The 17,206-nt window shown below is 39.3% G+C and overlaps 1 pseudogene across 1 annotated transcript in view; it reads right to left on the reverse strand.

The window, feature by feature from the left end:
• LOC308515519 (large ribosomal subunit protein P1-like) overlaps positions 1 to 17,206 on the reverse strand; it is a 120,266-nt pseudogene that overhangs the window by 91,374 nt on the left and 11,686 nt on the right. Inside the window, exon 2 of the transcript in view lies at positions 4,761 to 4,856. The product of the transcript in view is annotated as a large ribosomal subunit protein P1-like (transcript). The remainder of the gene's footprint in view (positions 1 to 4,760; positions 4,857 to 17,206) is intronic.

The raw sequence follows: 17,206 nt of genomic DNA on the forward strand, positions 1-17,206 counted from the left end.
GTCCACCTCTTCTTGCTTGATAATTTGCTCAATTACATTTCATGCAGGTGGGGCCAAGTAACTACTTCTGGCTAATGGAATGTAACTGAAAATGATATATGACACTTTCAAATCTGGTCCCTAAAACTTCCTGCAAGTTCTGTACACTTTTCTTTCCTTGTCTTTACTACTTAGTGAAAGATGGATTCAGTTGATAGAATGACCGTGTGGAGAAGGCCCCAGATCTCCAAGCTGAATTTACAATTCACTATGAAACGAATAATTAGAAGCTCAAAAACAAACCCCTGTTAGTCTTAGGTTAATGAAAATTAGGGGATGATTGTTATCCTACTTAGCATATCTTGACTGTTGAAAACTGAATGCAAAGCCATAATTAGTTGGGTCTATGGATTGCCCACAAATACCTAAAGCATATATTAGATACTAATTTTCAATGAATAAAAAGTGATATGTATTACAAGTAGGTCAATGTTTACCCTCTGTAAATAATTACTGTAGATTTTACTAGAAGAAAATTTAATATAAAATTGATCTTTTACCTAGTCCAGAAAGGAGTTGAACTAAGTAATCATTAAAGTACTACCCAGTTATCGGTTTCATTTTATCCATTTAAGAAATATTTCCTGAATATCTTCTATATGCTAGATAGGGTTCTAGACTACAAAGGTATGTCAGTGTGCCACACAGGTGGCCATTCTTACCCTCGTGCAGTTCAGCTTTTCGTGGAGAGAGGCAGGCCACAAATAACATAAATACTGATAAGTTACTATTGTAATGATAAAGTGCTATAGGGAAAAAAATGGAACAAGTTATTTGGGATTAAGTATAGTGGGGGAGGAGATGCACTTATCTATAATAATAAAAGTGTAATATGCAAATCGACCAAACGACTAAACAGAAGAACGGCAGTCCGGATGACCTTCTAGGTGACCACACTATGACATGCACTGGTGCCAGGCCAGCCAAGGCGGTTGCAATGCGATTGGTCAGGGGCCCCATCATTGTCACACAATCGCCCCATAGGGGCAGCGCTGCACAGATGGCAAGCGGTGGCAGCAGCAGGGGCGGGGCCAGCTGCCCACAGCTGGGGGAAGGAAAGCCCCAATAGGCCTTGATCGCTAGCCAGGCCTAGGGACTCTACCCTAGGGGTCCCGGATTGTGAGAGGGCACAGGCCAGGCTGAGAGACACCCCCTCACCCTGTGCATGAATTTCATGCACTGGGCCTCTAGTATATATATTTAATTTTTACCCGAGGATATACTTTTAATGATTTTGGAGAGAGAGAAAAGAAGAGAGAGAGAGATGGATGTGAGAAAGAAAGAGAGACATCCTAGGTGGCCTCCCATATGTGTCCTGATCAGGGATAGAAACCACAACATGAGGTATAGGCCCTGACCTGGAATGGAATCCACAACTTTTTTTGGTATATGGGTCAGTGCTCCAACCAACTGAGCCAGCTGGCCAGGGCCAGATTCATTTTTTTTTAATATATTTTATTGATTTTTTACAGAGAGGAAGGGAGAGGGATAGAGAGTTAGAAACATCGATGGGAGAGAAACATCTATCAGCCGCTTCCTGCACATCTCCCACTGGGGATGTGCCCGCAGCCCAGGTACATGCCCTTGACCGGAATCGAACCTGGGACCCCTCAGTCCGCAGGCCGACGCTCTATCCACTGAGCCAAACCGGTTTCGGCCAGATTCATTTTTAATAGAGGTGATTATGGACAGCTACATTGAGAGGGGAAACAGCATTTGAGTAAGATTTAAAAGGAAGTGATGAGAGAGCACAGAATATTTAAAGCGGAGGAAATGATCAGCACTAAGGCCCTAAGGGGGAACATGGCTGGCGTGTTCAAGACAAGCAAGAGAATGTTAGTTACTAGGAGATCAAGTTAGAGAGTGCTTTTGTTTGCGAGGTCTGCCGTAACAAAACCACACATTGGATGGTTTTAACAACATAACTTTGTTGGCAGGTTTGGAGTCTTCTGAGGCCTCTCTCCTTGGCTTGCAGATGGCCATCTTTTCCGGTCCCTTCACAGGGTGCCTCTGTGCTTGTGTGTGCTCTAATCTCCTTTGCTTATAAGACACCAGTCATAGTGGATTACAACCTGTTCTAACAAACCTATTTTATGTAATTACCTCTTTAGATAAAGTCACATTCCAAGGACATTGGAATTAGGAGCTTCAATACATAGATTTGCCAGGGGTTGGGGGTTGGGATGGGAGGGGTTGTTTAGTCCATAATAGAGAATATCGTGCCCTTGTTCATGTAGGTCTTTAAGAAATTGGTTTTTTACTTACTCATGTAAAATGGAGAGCCAATGGGGGCTTTGAGCAGAAGAGCGACACAAACTGACTTGTGTCCTAACAGTAGCATGTGCTGGGGCAGGGAAAGATACAGAAGCATGAGTTAGGTGGCTGCTGATATGGTCCAAGCAATAGATTAGGCAGCTTATGCTCATCTATAAACTGCTCAGTATTAGGGTGTCTAAATTAGGTGCTAAGAAGTAATTTTATCAAATTAATAATCATAAGGTATTGTGAAAAATAGAAAAATGTGTGGGGAGCAGAGTCCTAGCTTCCATATAGGGAGTGCCACTCAGCCAGAAGCTGGCTCATGGCTGGCCAGTGCAGTGGTGGTGGCAGGAGCCTCTCCCACCTCCGTGGCAGCACTAAGAATGTCCAACTAACAGTTTAGACCCAATCCCTTGGGGGCCTCAGCCTTTAGTTGGACATCCCCTGAGGGCTCCCTGGCTGCCAGAAGGATGTCTGACTGCAAGCTTAGGCCTGATCCCCCATGGAGTGGGCCTAAGTTGACAGGTGGACATCCCCCAAGGGGTCCTGGACTGTGAATGGGCGCAGGCCGGGCTGAGGGAGCCCCCCGCCCCCAAGTGCACAAATTTTTGTGCACTGGGTCTCTAGTCCTATATAATAAAAGCCCAGCGACCATAATGGCAGATGACCAGAATGACCACTGGACCATTCACTATGAGATGCACTGACCACGTCTCAGTCCTTTTTCCCAGCCGGCAGGCTCCCATTGCCCAATGGTGAACAGGGAACTGAGGTGGGTGGCAGCAGGGGGTGGGACTGGCAAGCGGGCAGAACGGCTGACCTCTTGGTCCCTCCCCACATCCCGCAGGCTCCGATTGCTCAATGGTGAATGAGGAACCAGGGTGGGTGGCAGGGGATGCACACAGCACCAGGTCAAGGCCCCTGCCCAGCTGGTTGCCCCACACACAGAGGGTGACCCGCTGCAGGGGTGGGGCTGGCAAGCGGGCAAGAACGGCTGAACTCTCAGTCCCTCCCCCAGGCCAGCAGGCTCCCATCACCCAATGGTGAACTGGGAACCCAGTCGGGTGGCAGCGGGGGGCGGGGCCAGCTGCTGGCAGCCGGGGAAGATGGCCCTGATTGCAGGCCAGGCCTAGGGACCTTACCTGCACACAATTTCATGCACCAGGCCTTTAGTTTATATTTAGTTACATATAAACTATACCTATCTTCTATCTATCTTATTAGATTGGTTAGTTCCCTCCAAGTTTGTTTTCTTATTGAAGATATACATTTTAGGAGAAGGTGTGCAGTACATTTGGACTTTTGGAATAGTGTTTTGACTTCAAAGTTTCTAGAGAAATTTTAACACAATTATTTGGCCAGCAGATCATTCTCACCTTTCAGAAAAAGACTGTTCTCCTCCTCCTCTTGCAGGCCCTGACTCCTTTTGAGAACTGCCATCACCCTCCCCCAGACACACACACTGGACAGTCTAACCATTTGGTACAAGGGAATCAGACACTTAATACATTTTCTTCATCCCCTAATGAATCCCCTAAGGGTTGGGGATTCCAAATGTACTGCACACCTTCTCCTAAAATGTATATCTTCAATAAGAAAACAAACTTGGAGGGAACTAACCAATCTAATAAGATAGATAGAAGATAGGTACAGGTTATATGTAACTAAATATAAACTAGAGGCCTGGCACAGATGCGGGTTGGGCCAGTCAGAGTCCTCCCAGTTTTTTTAAAGTAAAAATGAGAAAGTTTTTCCTTTTCCAATGATGAAACAACACTATCTGGAAGAAGTTGATCTGTGGTAAGGAAAAATGAGGCAGATAGTTAGAGATTCAGATATAAGGGTGCCCTGGTTAGAGTCAATCCCTTGACTCCAGGTGCATCCATATCCCTATCCCTTCTGCAGCCTGGTTGTTCCACGTGTCCTGTGTCCTGACATTGGTAATGTTTCCTCTTGCCAACTGAGTTTGCTTTAGGTTTGTTTATTAGCAAACATGTGACTCAGATTAATATACTATGGTAAAAACTATGGTAAATGTCTACCAACTGTCTATCAATGCTGTTATAATTCCTGCGTTTCTTATATCTAATAAGAAAATGTGAAAATGCACATGAAAGAAAATCATCCATGGTTTTACTTTCTTTTTTCTATTAACACTCTGGAAGGGATATCTTCCTCAAAGTCCAAGAAGACAAATGATCCTTTGGGAATGGGCCATCACACCTGTGTGCTCCTGGTAAGGATCAGGCACTTGTCACCCTGGCTTATGACAGACATTTGAACGAGATTCCTAGAGAAGGGCTCAATTAGTAGAGATAGAACCTTTTTATGAATCTGACCTTTGAAACCAGCATAGTGGGCAATAACCATTAACAGATCAAATATGAGAAATGTCAGGTGTGGAATAAGCCCTGACAGGAAATATTTCATCAGCCTAAGCCCTCGAACAGTCACTGACAGACCTCAGAGGCCATTCTGTGGTCACCCATCTCCTCCACGCAGCGATAAGGATGATGAGTTGCTTCTTTTTCACACTGCCCACTTAGCTCAATGTTCGGCTAAAAGGAGATCAGATCGACTCAAGTGTACCATAATTCTGAGAGAATTACCATTGTGAGGTGACCCAGCGCTTTCATTACTGCCTTATTGCCATAGAGAGGGAGTCCTGATGGAGAAAGAAACTTAATATTTTTAAGTACTCACTCTTATATTTGTCTAGGCTACGTGCAGTGTGTAATCGTATTGCATATTCTTTTAGCCAGAGGCATCTCCAGCCAGGTATCCCAAATCTATTTTTCTAATTGTTAAGTACCTCACACCTTCAGGTGTTAAGTCACTGTGGAACTGGTAACTGGGAGGAAGATTAAAAATAGTGATTGGCATGGTATGCACAGAATCAGAATCTGAATACTTTTCAGTGACCACAGTTTTGACTTAACAGTTGCGTCATATACTTGTGATGCAGCCGCCAACTAACCATTCTGGTTGTGAAAAAATAGTGGGTGTAATAATAATATTTTTTAAATGACACAGTATATCTGCAAAGACTTTTACTATTGGCAAGGCAGTTCCTCCAGAGGAGTTTATTTCCTGACGCGTGACTGTATCTGCTAAAGATCTGGTTGTTGCTGAAATTAGAAATCCCATTAGTGACCCATTTGGGAAGGTCTTCAATGTAGACCTTGTTTCTGAATTGTGGGAGGAAAATCTCTGGGTACTGCTCCGTCTATGGCAATGATCCCTGAGCCCTTTTAGTAAATAATCCATCAGCATCCACAGTTCAGGGGGAACATAAATTGCATGCATCATCTAGCACCCAATAAACGCTAACAAGTAATAAGAAGAAAAGTTGAAGTGCAGGTTTGTAACTGCAGGGAAATAGACTGGGTACTAAAAGGGAAGGAGACATTTTTCTTCATAACAGCTACTTCTGTCTTCTTAGGAAGTTTTATTTCCTTTGCACTCTTGTACTTTCATCCTGATGACATGGCTATTATTTTATAGCAGTTTCAAGCAGTTAATTAATGAACTGCACACAAGTGACATGGCACCACCTTGCCCAATTATCTCTAGCATCTATTTTTACAGTACAAAGCACTGCTGCTTTGTGACTTGTCTCCATTCCCAAATTGGCTCAGGAGGCAGTTACTTTAATAGCCAAAACAATGCAACAGTAGTGCCACACCGGTGACACAGAGTAATTGTAAATCACCATGTGGGATCCCATAAAGCTCACCATAAAAGCCCGATGATATCATGTAATAAACGTGCTCTTTTCTACCGAGTTAAGCAGCTATCGCTCAATGTACCATGTAATCTCATGAGCTCCAGGCTCATTAGCTCATTTAGGAAGAGATGTGGCATGAGGGTATGGTGAACACACAGAACCAGAGAGTCACCAGTACTTTTAAAAATGACCTTGTTGTGCTTTATAAAATCGAGAAGCCTACATTGACAGGTTGCGATATTTCAGATTGATTGGAGCAGCTTTGTCTTTCAATGCCTTTTCTTTCTAACCCACCTTCTTCCCACTGGTCATCAGTGCATTTGGACTTCTAACGAGCTGTTACCCTCAATCTGGCTGTTCAATTTGTACATCCATGTAACTGCACTGATTTTCTTAGAGTTTGTTACCATTGTATTTTTTCAATTGAAAATCATCCTAAGTATAAAATACTATAATGCTGTGTCCAGAAATAAAAATGTTAGTTTTGAGTGAGTGACAATGCGCTTACCTGACACAAATAATGAAAAGACATAGGTTTGCTCTGTGGTTGATATGTTTCATAGAATAGCTTCCAGTGTTTCTCTGTAAGGATGCCTATCTTGTCATTGGTAGGACTAAGTGAGAATCCCAAATGTTATCACTAAAAGGTACCCAACTGTTAGCATTTGTATAGTCTATGTCATTTGTAGCACGATTTTCAATTATACATGTGTTACTCCAGTAGTCATATCTGTAGGACTAAAATATTGCACATTTATTATTAAGATAATATTCCATGAAACAGACTTGTTTACAAAATAGGAAGCCTGATATATAATTTCTTGCCACCGACTGGACTAATAAAAAAAGAAATAAGCTACACATGTCATAGTTCAAACTGCTTGTGTCCTTTATTATTTACTTTCTTCTTATCATTTTTTATATCTTTATTGCTGAAAGTATTACATATGTCCGCTTTTTCTCCCATTGGCCCTTCTGTCCCTCCCAGGCCTTCACCACCCTATTGTCTGTGTCCTTAGGTTATGCATACAAGTTCCTTGGTCGATTTCTTCCCAACCACCCACTCACCCACCCCTGCCTTCTCTTTGAAATTCAACATGTGAATATTTCTGCCTATTCTCTAGTAACCTTCTTTGAAGTCCCTTTTTAATTTTTGAAATTCTACATAACTACCACACTCTATCACAGTGTTGTTTTTTAAAATTCTTTACATTAGTTTTCTAATAGGTATTTATTAAGTAAAAGTCTTTTTCAAGAAAAAATACCACAACTTGCTTCTCTAAATGTTATTTGCACTTACAAGAAGTCATTTAAGGAGACCATATATGCCAATAATATTGTATGGATTTTTGAAACTCATCTCTTGAATTTATCCTTAGAATAATTTTTTTAAAAACACATGAAAACCTACTTAGCTTTTATTTTGTTTTAAATCAAACAATATTAAATGCCTGAACCCTTCTGTTATTTACTAACTCCCAAGGGATTTTGGCTCATGCTAAAATCTATTCTACTGGCACAAATCAACTGACAATGTATATGTGAATGTGTCAAGAATTTTGATGGTCTATCAAAAATAGCATTGAAATGACAACCATATTGGAATAAACTGATGGCTTAGTAAGATCAGCTCTTTGAGGTATATAAAACTTTTTATTTCAATTCTAATATAGTAGTTAAAATCACTCAGAACCATTATTTTATGCCAATATGTTGAATAGTTATACCACCATGAAATATTGCTGTATTTTAATTACCTGATTAAAGAAAACATACAAATATAAAAAAAATATTTACACAAAGTATTAAGCAACATGTTTTATTTACTGAGAAAATTTTAGGAGCAAGAGACAAAACATACATTGCATGCTACAAAATGTAACACAGAATTCTGAATCTATAGTGTTGCACAGAAATATGACATTTTCTTAACTGCTAAATATGGTGTACCTAGAGTTTGTTTTTATGGTATAAGTTGTTTAATTTGTCATCAATGAATATAGGTGTGTGTGTTGTAACTTGGTTGAAGTTTACTATCTAAACTTTTACATTATATGTAAAATGAATTGCTGGAATTTGTATATTACCCAGGAAGTCTCTGGTGGCAGCAGATGCTAGCTTAAATAAAAAACAATTTTCTGATTTATTATGCCAAAGCCATATCTAGAATTAATCTACTTGGCTATACAAACGTTGGAAAAGATAAACATTTACTTTGATTAAATAAATTGAAAACTGATTATTTATTGAAAGAGGATAGATTGCAGGAATAACACCCATAAAAATAGGCAGCATCCTACAGTTCAGAATCTGATATAGGTAAATTTCTATGCCCTGGTGTACTTTTTGTATTGCCCTTCGGGGAAAAAATAGGATGCTGATGCCATGGGATGTTGAATGGAAGTCTTGTAGCTACCAAGGATGATGCAAATTATCTGTGATTTACATGCTGCTTGAAGCAGGAATAATACATTTGTTACCAGTGGTCATAAAAATGAGTCAGATCACAAAGTTGGTCCTTCTATCAGAAAAGCCAAGTGAGTAATACCATTGCCAGAGTTTGAACCATTGTTGGAGGTTCCACCAGGTAGTAGGTGAGGAACCCAGGCAGGATACTTTTTAACGCATGTCCTAAAGGTCTCTACTAAGAACGCAAAAGGGGTATACAGTGAGGGGCGAAACACACTTACATCGGCCTGCTAAGAGGTTGATGTGCCTAGTCTATTGACTCCTCCCAATCATCGTCTGATTAGGTTTATTCAACCAATATTTTCAAGATTCTACTTTATGCCAGGCAGTGTTCTAGTTCTTGGGGATTCCAGGAACTTAAAGAGACAGGGTCATTGCTTTCATGGATGTATGTTAGGGTTTCTCAATCTTGACACTTCACATTTTGTGCAAGATAATTTTGTTGTGGTGGTATCATCTTTTCCAGTTCTAGGATGTTGAACAGCATCCTTGACCTCTACTCACTGGAAACCAGTAGACCCCATGCAAGGTGTGACAACCAAAAATGTCTCCAGACATTTCCAAATGTCCCCTAGGAAACCAAACTGCCCCTGATTGAGAACCACTGGTTTACATAATAGTAAGGGGATGGCAGGCAGTGAATCCATCAACAAATACTGCAACTCCAAAACAGTGACAAACAGCGATGGGGACAGAGAATTACTGGGGGTGAAGGAGGTGAAAAGGATAAGATGATTGTACAGAATATATAAGTGACTGGAAAGTTTCTTAAAAAGGAAATCTTATGGAGATACTGAATAAATAAGATCTAGGAAGAGGTTAGAGGCAGAGTAATGGCAAATGCAAATATTGTGGATATGAACAATCTTAGCCTAGAAGGGCTTCTGCATTTGCTCAAGGTCATGAAGGGCAAGGATACAAGTCAGATTTGCCTGCTTCCCAAACCTGTGTTCTTTGCATGACCCTGTATCGCCTCATTTTAAATCAAGACAACTGCAATTCCACTATCCTAGAGTAGAAATGTGATGAATTCTGCAGGTGGAGGAATGATCTGAATCCATAGCCAAAACACACCAGTGACTGCTGTTGATTAGAGAGTCTGAGAAGGAAAATGATGACACTAACACAGGAGTATAATCAGGACGCAAGTTTCTCACAAAAATAACAAAAACTTTACCATGCAAAATACTAATATGATCATTCCTGTCCCCTCCCCTTTTTCCTCCCTTCATCATAATATAATCTATGAGAGACACAGTTTTTCCAAAGATTAAGTTTTACAGACAACCTCACTGGGTGGCATAGTACTGTGAAATTAGAAAGTCTTTTTATCTGATAATAATTCATCCAAAAATATAGTGTATCTCTGACACCATGAATTAAAATATATGTTGACAAAGAGATATTGCCTTTTACACTAGGTAATGTACTTGTTATGGATTTATAGTTTGTACATAATACTAAGCGGCCCAGACAGAGAGATTTCATTGAACTCTTGGGAAAGACTGTTACTTATATTTCCTGCTGACTTCTGTTTTCCATGGTTCCTTATTAAGATTTATGGAATATTTGATTCTTTAATTATAATTGGCAGGTGTCCCTGAAGTTGTAAAGCAATTAGGAAACCTGTCTTTATTTTCTTACAACAGCAGTGCTCGTGGCCTTGACTTTCTCAGGGTGTTTATCTTGCCCTATTTGCTCTCATTTAGCATTCCAGATAGAGTCCCTCAAGGATAGCATCCTCACTGTGACCATTTCCTCAGGGCATAGATGAAGATAAGGAGCCCAGAGAATAGGCAGGTAAGTTTATGACACATGAGATTTTTTACTATATCAGTGATAATGTTTAACACCTGACAACATGAGCTTGCCTATAGATTGTCTCTAAAAGTAGAGGCTTCCTTGGTTTAACTCTGCTAATACTTGAGGACTTTATTTATCCAGAGATAGCAAAATGTTCCTCAGCTTATACACCCTTTATGAGATAAAATTGTTTTTTCTGGCCTATATAATTTTTAGACCTCTTAAAAACAAACAAGCAAAAAAAAATGAATTTCCCTGACTAACTCTAGAAAGACCCTTTTAATCACTTTGTATCTTAATTCAGGAAGGACTTTCCCTAGAAGGGAAAGATTGTAAATATGTCTCTCTTCTCCATGTCCAGCGTGGCTAGAGAGCAGTCGGGTTCTTGAGTAGGAGCGGCTGGGGATTGAGAAAAGGAAAGAAAGAGACAGACACAGAGATGGAAGAAAAAAGCTGGGGCCGGGCCAGGTGGGACCACTGTCCTCTGAGGGAGACAGAGACAGAGGTAGTGACCCAGAGCCAATACAGTGTATTTATTTGATACAGCAAAAAACAGGAAGTTTTACTAAAAGTCAAGACCAAGGAGATTATTTGCATTCTTGGGTGGGCCCGAGTCGTATTCATTCCTGGTGCTTGGCTGGATTTGAATAACAAAACCCACCCCCTGGCACCTGGGCTGAAGGTCAAGCTGACAACACTCCTGCCTTTTGGCAAAACGTGTTTCTAGGACTTGGCTTTGCCAACGTCACTGGCTTCAGCTGACAATAATTAAAGAAATGCCCATGTGCCTTCCCAGGCGCTCTCTACAAAAGATAATTCACTTTTATAGTATTTTTTATTTATATCAATATTCAAAAAAGGTTACAATATTATATATACTAAATATTATCATGATGTCTTCACTTATTCAAAGAAATAATTATTGCTCTATTTCTATGTGCCAGGTAATTGATATATATTGCTGAAAACAAAAGGTCCTTTCCTTCATTCAGTTTATAGTTAGGAAATAAATATTTATGTATTTATTTATTGAATACATATTTGTTCTATCAGGCTTGCCTTTGTTTACAATGATAAAGAAGACAAGCAAAGTTTGGAATTTAAGAAGTGTATATTCAGTGGTGAGGCACTAAATGTAAACAAAACCGCTTAATTGTGAAGAGATTAAAGTGATAGAGAAATACAGCAGGTAGATATATGGAGTCAGATAAAACATTTTAAAGATGGAAGATCCTCAAACCTGTTTGAATATAAATAAGAATGAGACAGTAGAGAGAGGGAAGTTGAAAATAACAGCAGACATAGGGGATTCCTAGAGGAGTCAGTCCTTGAGAATGGAAGGACTCACAAAGCACTTATGCATGGGAAATTTCCTTCCTCCATTTATCTATTTATTCATCATCACATATTTTACTCAAATATGTGTTGAAAGGTATGAAAAAATAAACACTGGAAAATAACTGAAAATACATGAAAATATGAATTGGCATCACAACTATTGTTATGGGAATTTTGAAGAAAAGATTACCCAAGGCTGAAATTTTAATCCATATAAAGTGCTCCATCCTCAAAGTTCCTGGCTTTCCATAGGCACTTGATGAGTGGGGCCCCTGGTCATTATTTGTTAAGAACGCTGTCATTGATTTAGCCCTGAAAGAAGGAGAAGGTTTGAAAATATGAGGAAAGGGCAAAGGGTTTCTAAGATAGGAGAAGCAGCATGAGCACAGGCAGAGCAGGAATGGTATTTTTTTCTAATACATGCACATGTTACATTGTGTCCCCAGAAAAAGATATGTTGAAGTCCTAACCACTTCATTCTGAACATCAGAATGTGATCTATTTGGAACTAGTCATTGCAGATGTAAATAGCTATACCAGGCATACTGGAATGGGCCCTTTATCCAAGATGACTAGTGTCCATATAAAAGGAGAGAAAGATACACAGATAAAATACTGTCATGTGACAACAAGCAGAGATTAGAGTGATGCATCTCTACAATCAAGGAATGCCAAGGGTTGCCGGAAAACATGAAAAACTAGAAGGAAAAGTAAAATTCTCTACAGATTTCAGAGGAGGATAGCCCACGTTCACTCTGATTTCAGACTTTTAGCCTCCAGAACTGTGATATAATAAATTTTTGTTACTTAAACTGCACAGTTTGTGATACTTTAATACAGCAGCCATAGGAAAGTGATACACTTGGTAAATACTATAACATAGGTATGTCTTTAATTGCATTAATATAAGATAATTTTGTCTGTTAATATTTTTTGCATTTTATATTTCTCATGAAAGTATATTCTATCTGATTAATAAAACACACATTTCAATTCAGTATTATGAAGATGATATGCTACAGAGTAGATTTCAAAAGCTGTGGTTATAGTAAACAACACAATATTAAATAATAAGGATATATATAAAAGCATACATGCCAATTTAACGTATGTATCCATACCCACATATACATGCAAGAATAGAAATGAATGTACAAAGGGAATGATTAGAAGAAATTATAACAAAATAATGGTAGTAATCAACAGGTTTTCTTTTTATATTCTTGAAAAGAATTCTGGAATGATTTACCATTCTTGAGAATAAAATTTTTATACATTGAAAACAAAAAGCTGACTCGTGTTTGTCTACTACCATGATTATTGTTTGTATGCTAAAACAGCTGATCCAGTGAAGATGGTTGAAATGCACTTATTGCTTTGGAATACTTTACTGAATATAATATATATGAGGGAGAAAAAAAAATCAGCTCCCTTTACCAAGTCTATCTGAGTTCAGAAGGGTCGTATCCTCAGAGCTGGTTCTGGGCCACCCAGGTAGGGAGGAATGCAATACAAGGCTGTGCTCTGCTAAAATAGCCACTAGACAGCAATTGCTACTGTATTCCCTAGGCATGTGGCTGTAGCTGCCTCTGAACGCAAGTGGAGATGGGGGTCGGGGCAGAAGCCTCCTCACATTGAGGTGAATATAAAAGGATCTGGTTAACACTGCGTGCGGTGCTTTTCTGTTAGCTTCCCTGTTTTTTTGTTTTGTTATCTCTTGCTCTATTAGTGAAGTTTCTGAGAATAACATTGTACTGAAACACCTGGTAACAGTCTAGATACAGCAAGGCGAGACATTAAACAGTTAATTCCAGAGTAGGGAAAATGTATTTGTGTGAATTTCAGGTGAGGCCTCCCTACACGAAGTTGGATTACTAACTGGTTTCAGTTTAATACTTAGTTACTATGACTTTAAAAACAAACCAGAGTTAAAATGATTGTAGCTCTATGTTTTAAATTCACTCAAAGAATAATTGGGTTTCGAATGATCTTAGTGGACTTTATCTTATATACAATCTACTGGAGGCTCTGGAAGGTAAAGTCACTCCTTCCATTGCCTTAGAAAGTTTGTGTCAGATCCAGGATGGAACAAAGGCCTTCTGACTCTCAGGTGACGGGCTCTTTCCATTATATCATGCTCTGCTATGATGATCTGTCAGAGATAGTCAAGCACAGGCACAATGACTGTCAGTTAACCTGAATATAATCCACTAAGTTATGCTAATTCCCATAAAAACTAAGATGACACACCGCCGAAGGAATCCCCACTAGGGTTTTGTTCATATCAATTTGCCCATATACGGCAAACTCATCCTACTCTTTGGAATCTTTTTGTTCTCTTTATGCTATCCCTAGTGTCACAAACTCAGAAATCTTCAGGATTAAAGGAGGACAAAATGAGGAAAAATGAAACAGAAATGAAAGCAGTGCTGTTTTCCACATAAGTGAGTCTTTCTGTGGTGAGCACCTGCAGCAAATGAAACGGAGAAGACATTAGCCTCCATGCCTCACATCCAAGGATTGTCAATATCTGGTACCAAATGGAGAAAAGGTCTGTTCTTAACCAGGTCAGAGGAAAAGGAATTTGCATGTAGTCATACAATGCCGGTAATGAGGGCTATACGTGGTCTAAAATAATTTAGCAAATGCAATATTATCATGAACCCAGTGAGGCTTTCAATGTAATCAAAATGCGGAAAACCCCCGCTGTTTTGAATATCCGATAACTGTTTGTACTATTATTTTCAGTTTTAATTTGTTAAAAATGCTTACAAATAAGTACTCAAAGAAGACAAAAATCTGGTTTCTTAAGAAAAATAATTTTTTTTTTCTTAATGAATGTAATGCCAGGGAGAGAAATACTATGGGAAGAAACAGCTATCAAATTGCTGGCTGGAATGCCAGGATCAGTGAGGACTTTGTTTAGTAATCAGAAAGCCACATTTAGAAGTGAAAGAAGAGAGGCAATTTGTGTAATCCCTTGCAAAAAAAAAAAAAAATGCTCTTTAGAGTTTTGTTTTGTTTTTTTTCTTGGTCAGGAGATTAAATAGGATGTTGGAGCATTTCCTTCTAAGCCATCCTCTAAATTTCTACCAGGGCTATTTCCCCCTTAATATATAATTTTCATCATCCCATGTCACCATTTAAAATTCTTCTGTGACTCTCCATTCAAATTCAAAATAAAAAATTTTTTTAATATATTTTATTGATTTTTTACAGAGAGGAAAGGAGAGAGATAGAGAGTTAGAAACATCGATGAGAGAGAAACATCAATGAGCTGCCCCTTGCACACTCCCTACTGGGTATGTTCTCGCAACCAAGGTACATGTCCTTGACTGGAATCAAACCTGGGACCCTTGAGTCCGCAGGCTGACGCTCTGTCCACTGAGCCAAACCGGTTAGGGCCAAAATAAAACTTTTATGAAAAAGATTTTGCCCAGCAAGGATGGCTCCGTGGTTGGGCATCAACCTATCAACTAAGAAGTCACCAGTTCGATTCGTGGTCAGGGTACATGCCCAGGTTTCAGGATTGATACCCAGAGTGCCTTCCCAGACGCTCCCCAGCATCCGGGGCTATTCTGCATGGCTATATACGTTTCTGATTTTATGCATATTAGGTTCCTGACACCCTTAAGTGCCCTCGTACTTCAGTGTCTCTACTCATGAACTTCTTCCCCAGACATCTCCAACAGTCTTTCTGTCTAGTGATCCTTCTTCAAACCCCAATTTAATTGTCTACTGTGTAAAATTCCTTAACCCACTCTGAAATGCTTTTCTTCCTCTGTGCATTTATAACATTTACACATGACTTTATGTGCACATACTATGACAAGGGACTAAGGTTATGTGAATGTGAGTTCAGAGTTTATGCCTTAATCACCTTCCCGTGCCCAGCACCACCTCAATGATTGATTGACACATGCTCTGTGGTCAATGGGTGCTTTAAGAACGAACAGGTGAAAGAATGCATGCACTTGAAGCCCAACCCAAACACAGAACAACGTACAGAAGTAGGGGAATGCTGTGTGATTATCTCACAGACAATCATCAGATCGATTAGTGCTATTAAGCTAAAAGCAACATCAAAGACAGCTTTTAAAGCAGAAGGAAGTCACAGCTGAAGGGAGTATGAAAAAAGTAGAAACAACTTTCTCACATCTTTGCCTTAAGCATTGTTCCATGTATAGGGTAGGATTATGAACTGACTATGCATTTGAAACTCAAGGCCTTTTATCTTAAAAAAATATATTTTGATTGGTGTTAGAGAGAGAAGAAGGAGAGAGAGAAAAACATCAATGCGAGAGAGAAACCAATCGGCTGCCTCCTGCACACTCCTTCCTAGAGATTGAGCCTGAAACATGGGCATGTGCCCTGACTGGGAGTTGAGCAGATGACCTCTCGGTGCATGGGACAATGCTTATCCAACTGTGCCACACTGGCCAGGGCAAGGCTTTTTAAAAATAAATATATTTTCTAAGGCAATTGTTATACTCACTGTCTTTTTGTTCTTATGCTGGTTTTTCACCCCAGTATGGCTCTAACCCTCCCTTGATTAATTGATCTCAATCACACATTTCTAAATATACTCTAGCTACAGAGAAATGTGTGTGAACCCTCTAGAGTGAGCCTCAGGAATAGATAAAGTGATTAGGCCCAATATCCCAAAGTCTTTCTTACCACAAGCAAATAGAATTGCTTGGCTCTGTAAAGCACCTGAAAGACTGCAATTAAATGTTATCATTTGTATTTTTTGCTTCAAATAACAGAATATCCATCTAGAAGTTTCTTTAATAAATAGCCTTCTTTATCTCATATATGAAAGAGTCTAAAAGTAGAAAAACATTGATTTAGTTATTCCTTTATTGTCTTAAGAAGCTTCTTAGGTATCATAACTTTGACAAGCAGAAAACTGGAATCACCAATTGTCTATGCTGGAAATAAACTCTACTATTTTTTCCTAGGCTACATTTACAAACAACAGTGCCATCATCTACTGACAGGTTCCACAGTTATAGAAATAACCCTTGAAAGGCATATCTAATATTTTACAAATTTATTTCCATTATGGCTGGTGTAGCACAATGATACTAAGGAATCTGAACTTTTCAGACATTAAATAGCATGGGGGTTTAAAAAAAGTGAATCTATGATAAATATTTTTTTAAATATATTTTATTGATTGTTTACAGAGAGGAAGGGAGAGGGATAGAGAGTTAGAAACATCAATGAGAGAGAAACATCGATCAGCTGCCTCCTGCACATCTCCCACTGGGGATGTGCCCGCAACCCAGGTACATGCCTTTGACCGGAATCGAACCTGGGACCCTTCAGTCCGCAGGCCGACGCTCTATCCACTGAGCCAAACCGGTGAGGGCTATGATATATATTTTGATATAACTTGAAAACATGAAAGCTAATGATTATATGGATAAGGGATGATTTAATGTTTTTAAAAGGCTAAAATTATAATCAGGAAAAACATTTGTAAAATAAAGGATAGGTTTGAACTGCTTGTGCTATTACAGTAAAAGTACTAGAAATGTGGGTTTAATAACATTTTCTAAAATTTGG

Source organism: Myotis nattereri (genome assembly GCF_964212035.1).
Source record: "Myotis nattereri genome assembly, chromosome: 3".
NCBI classification, from domain to species: domain Eukaryota; kingdom Metazoa; phylum Chordata; class Mammalia; order Chiroptera; family Vespertilionidae; genus Myotis; species Myotis nattereri.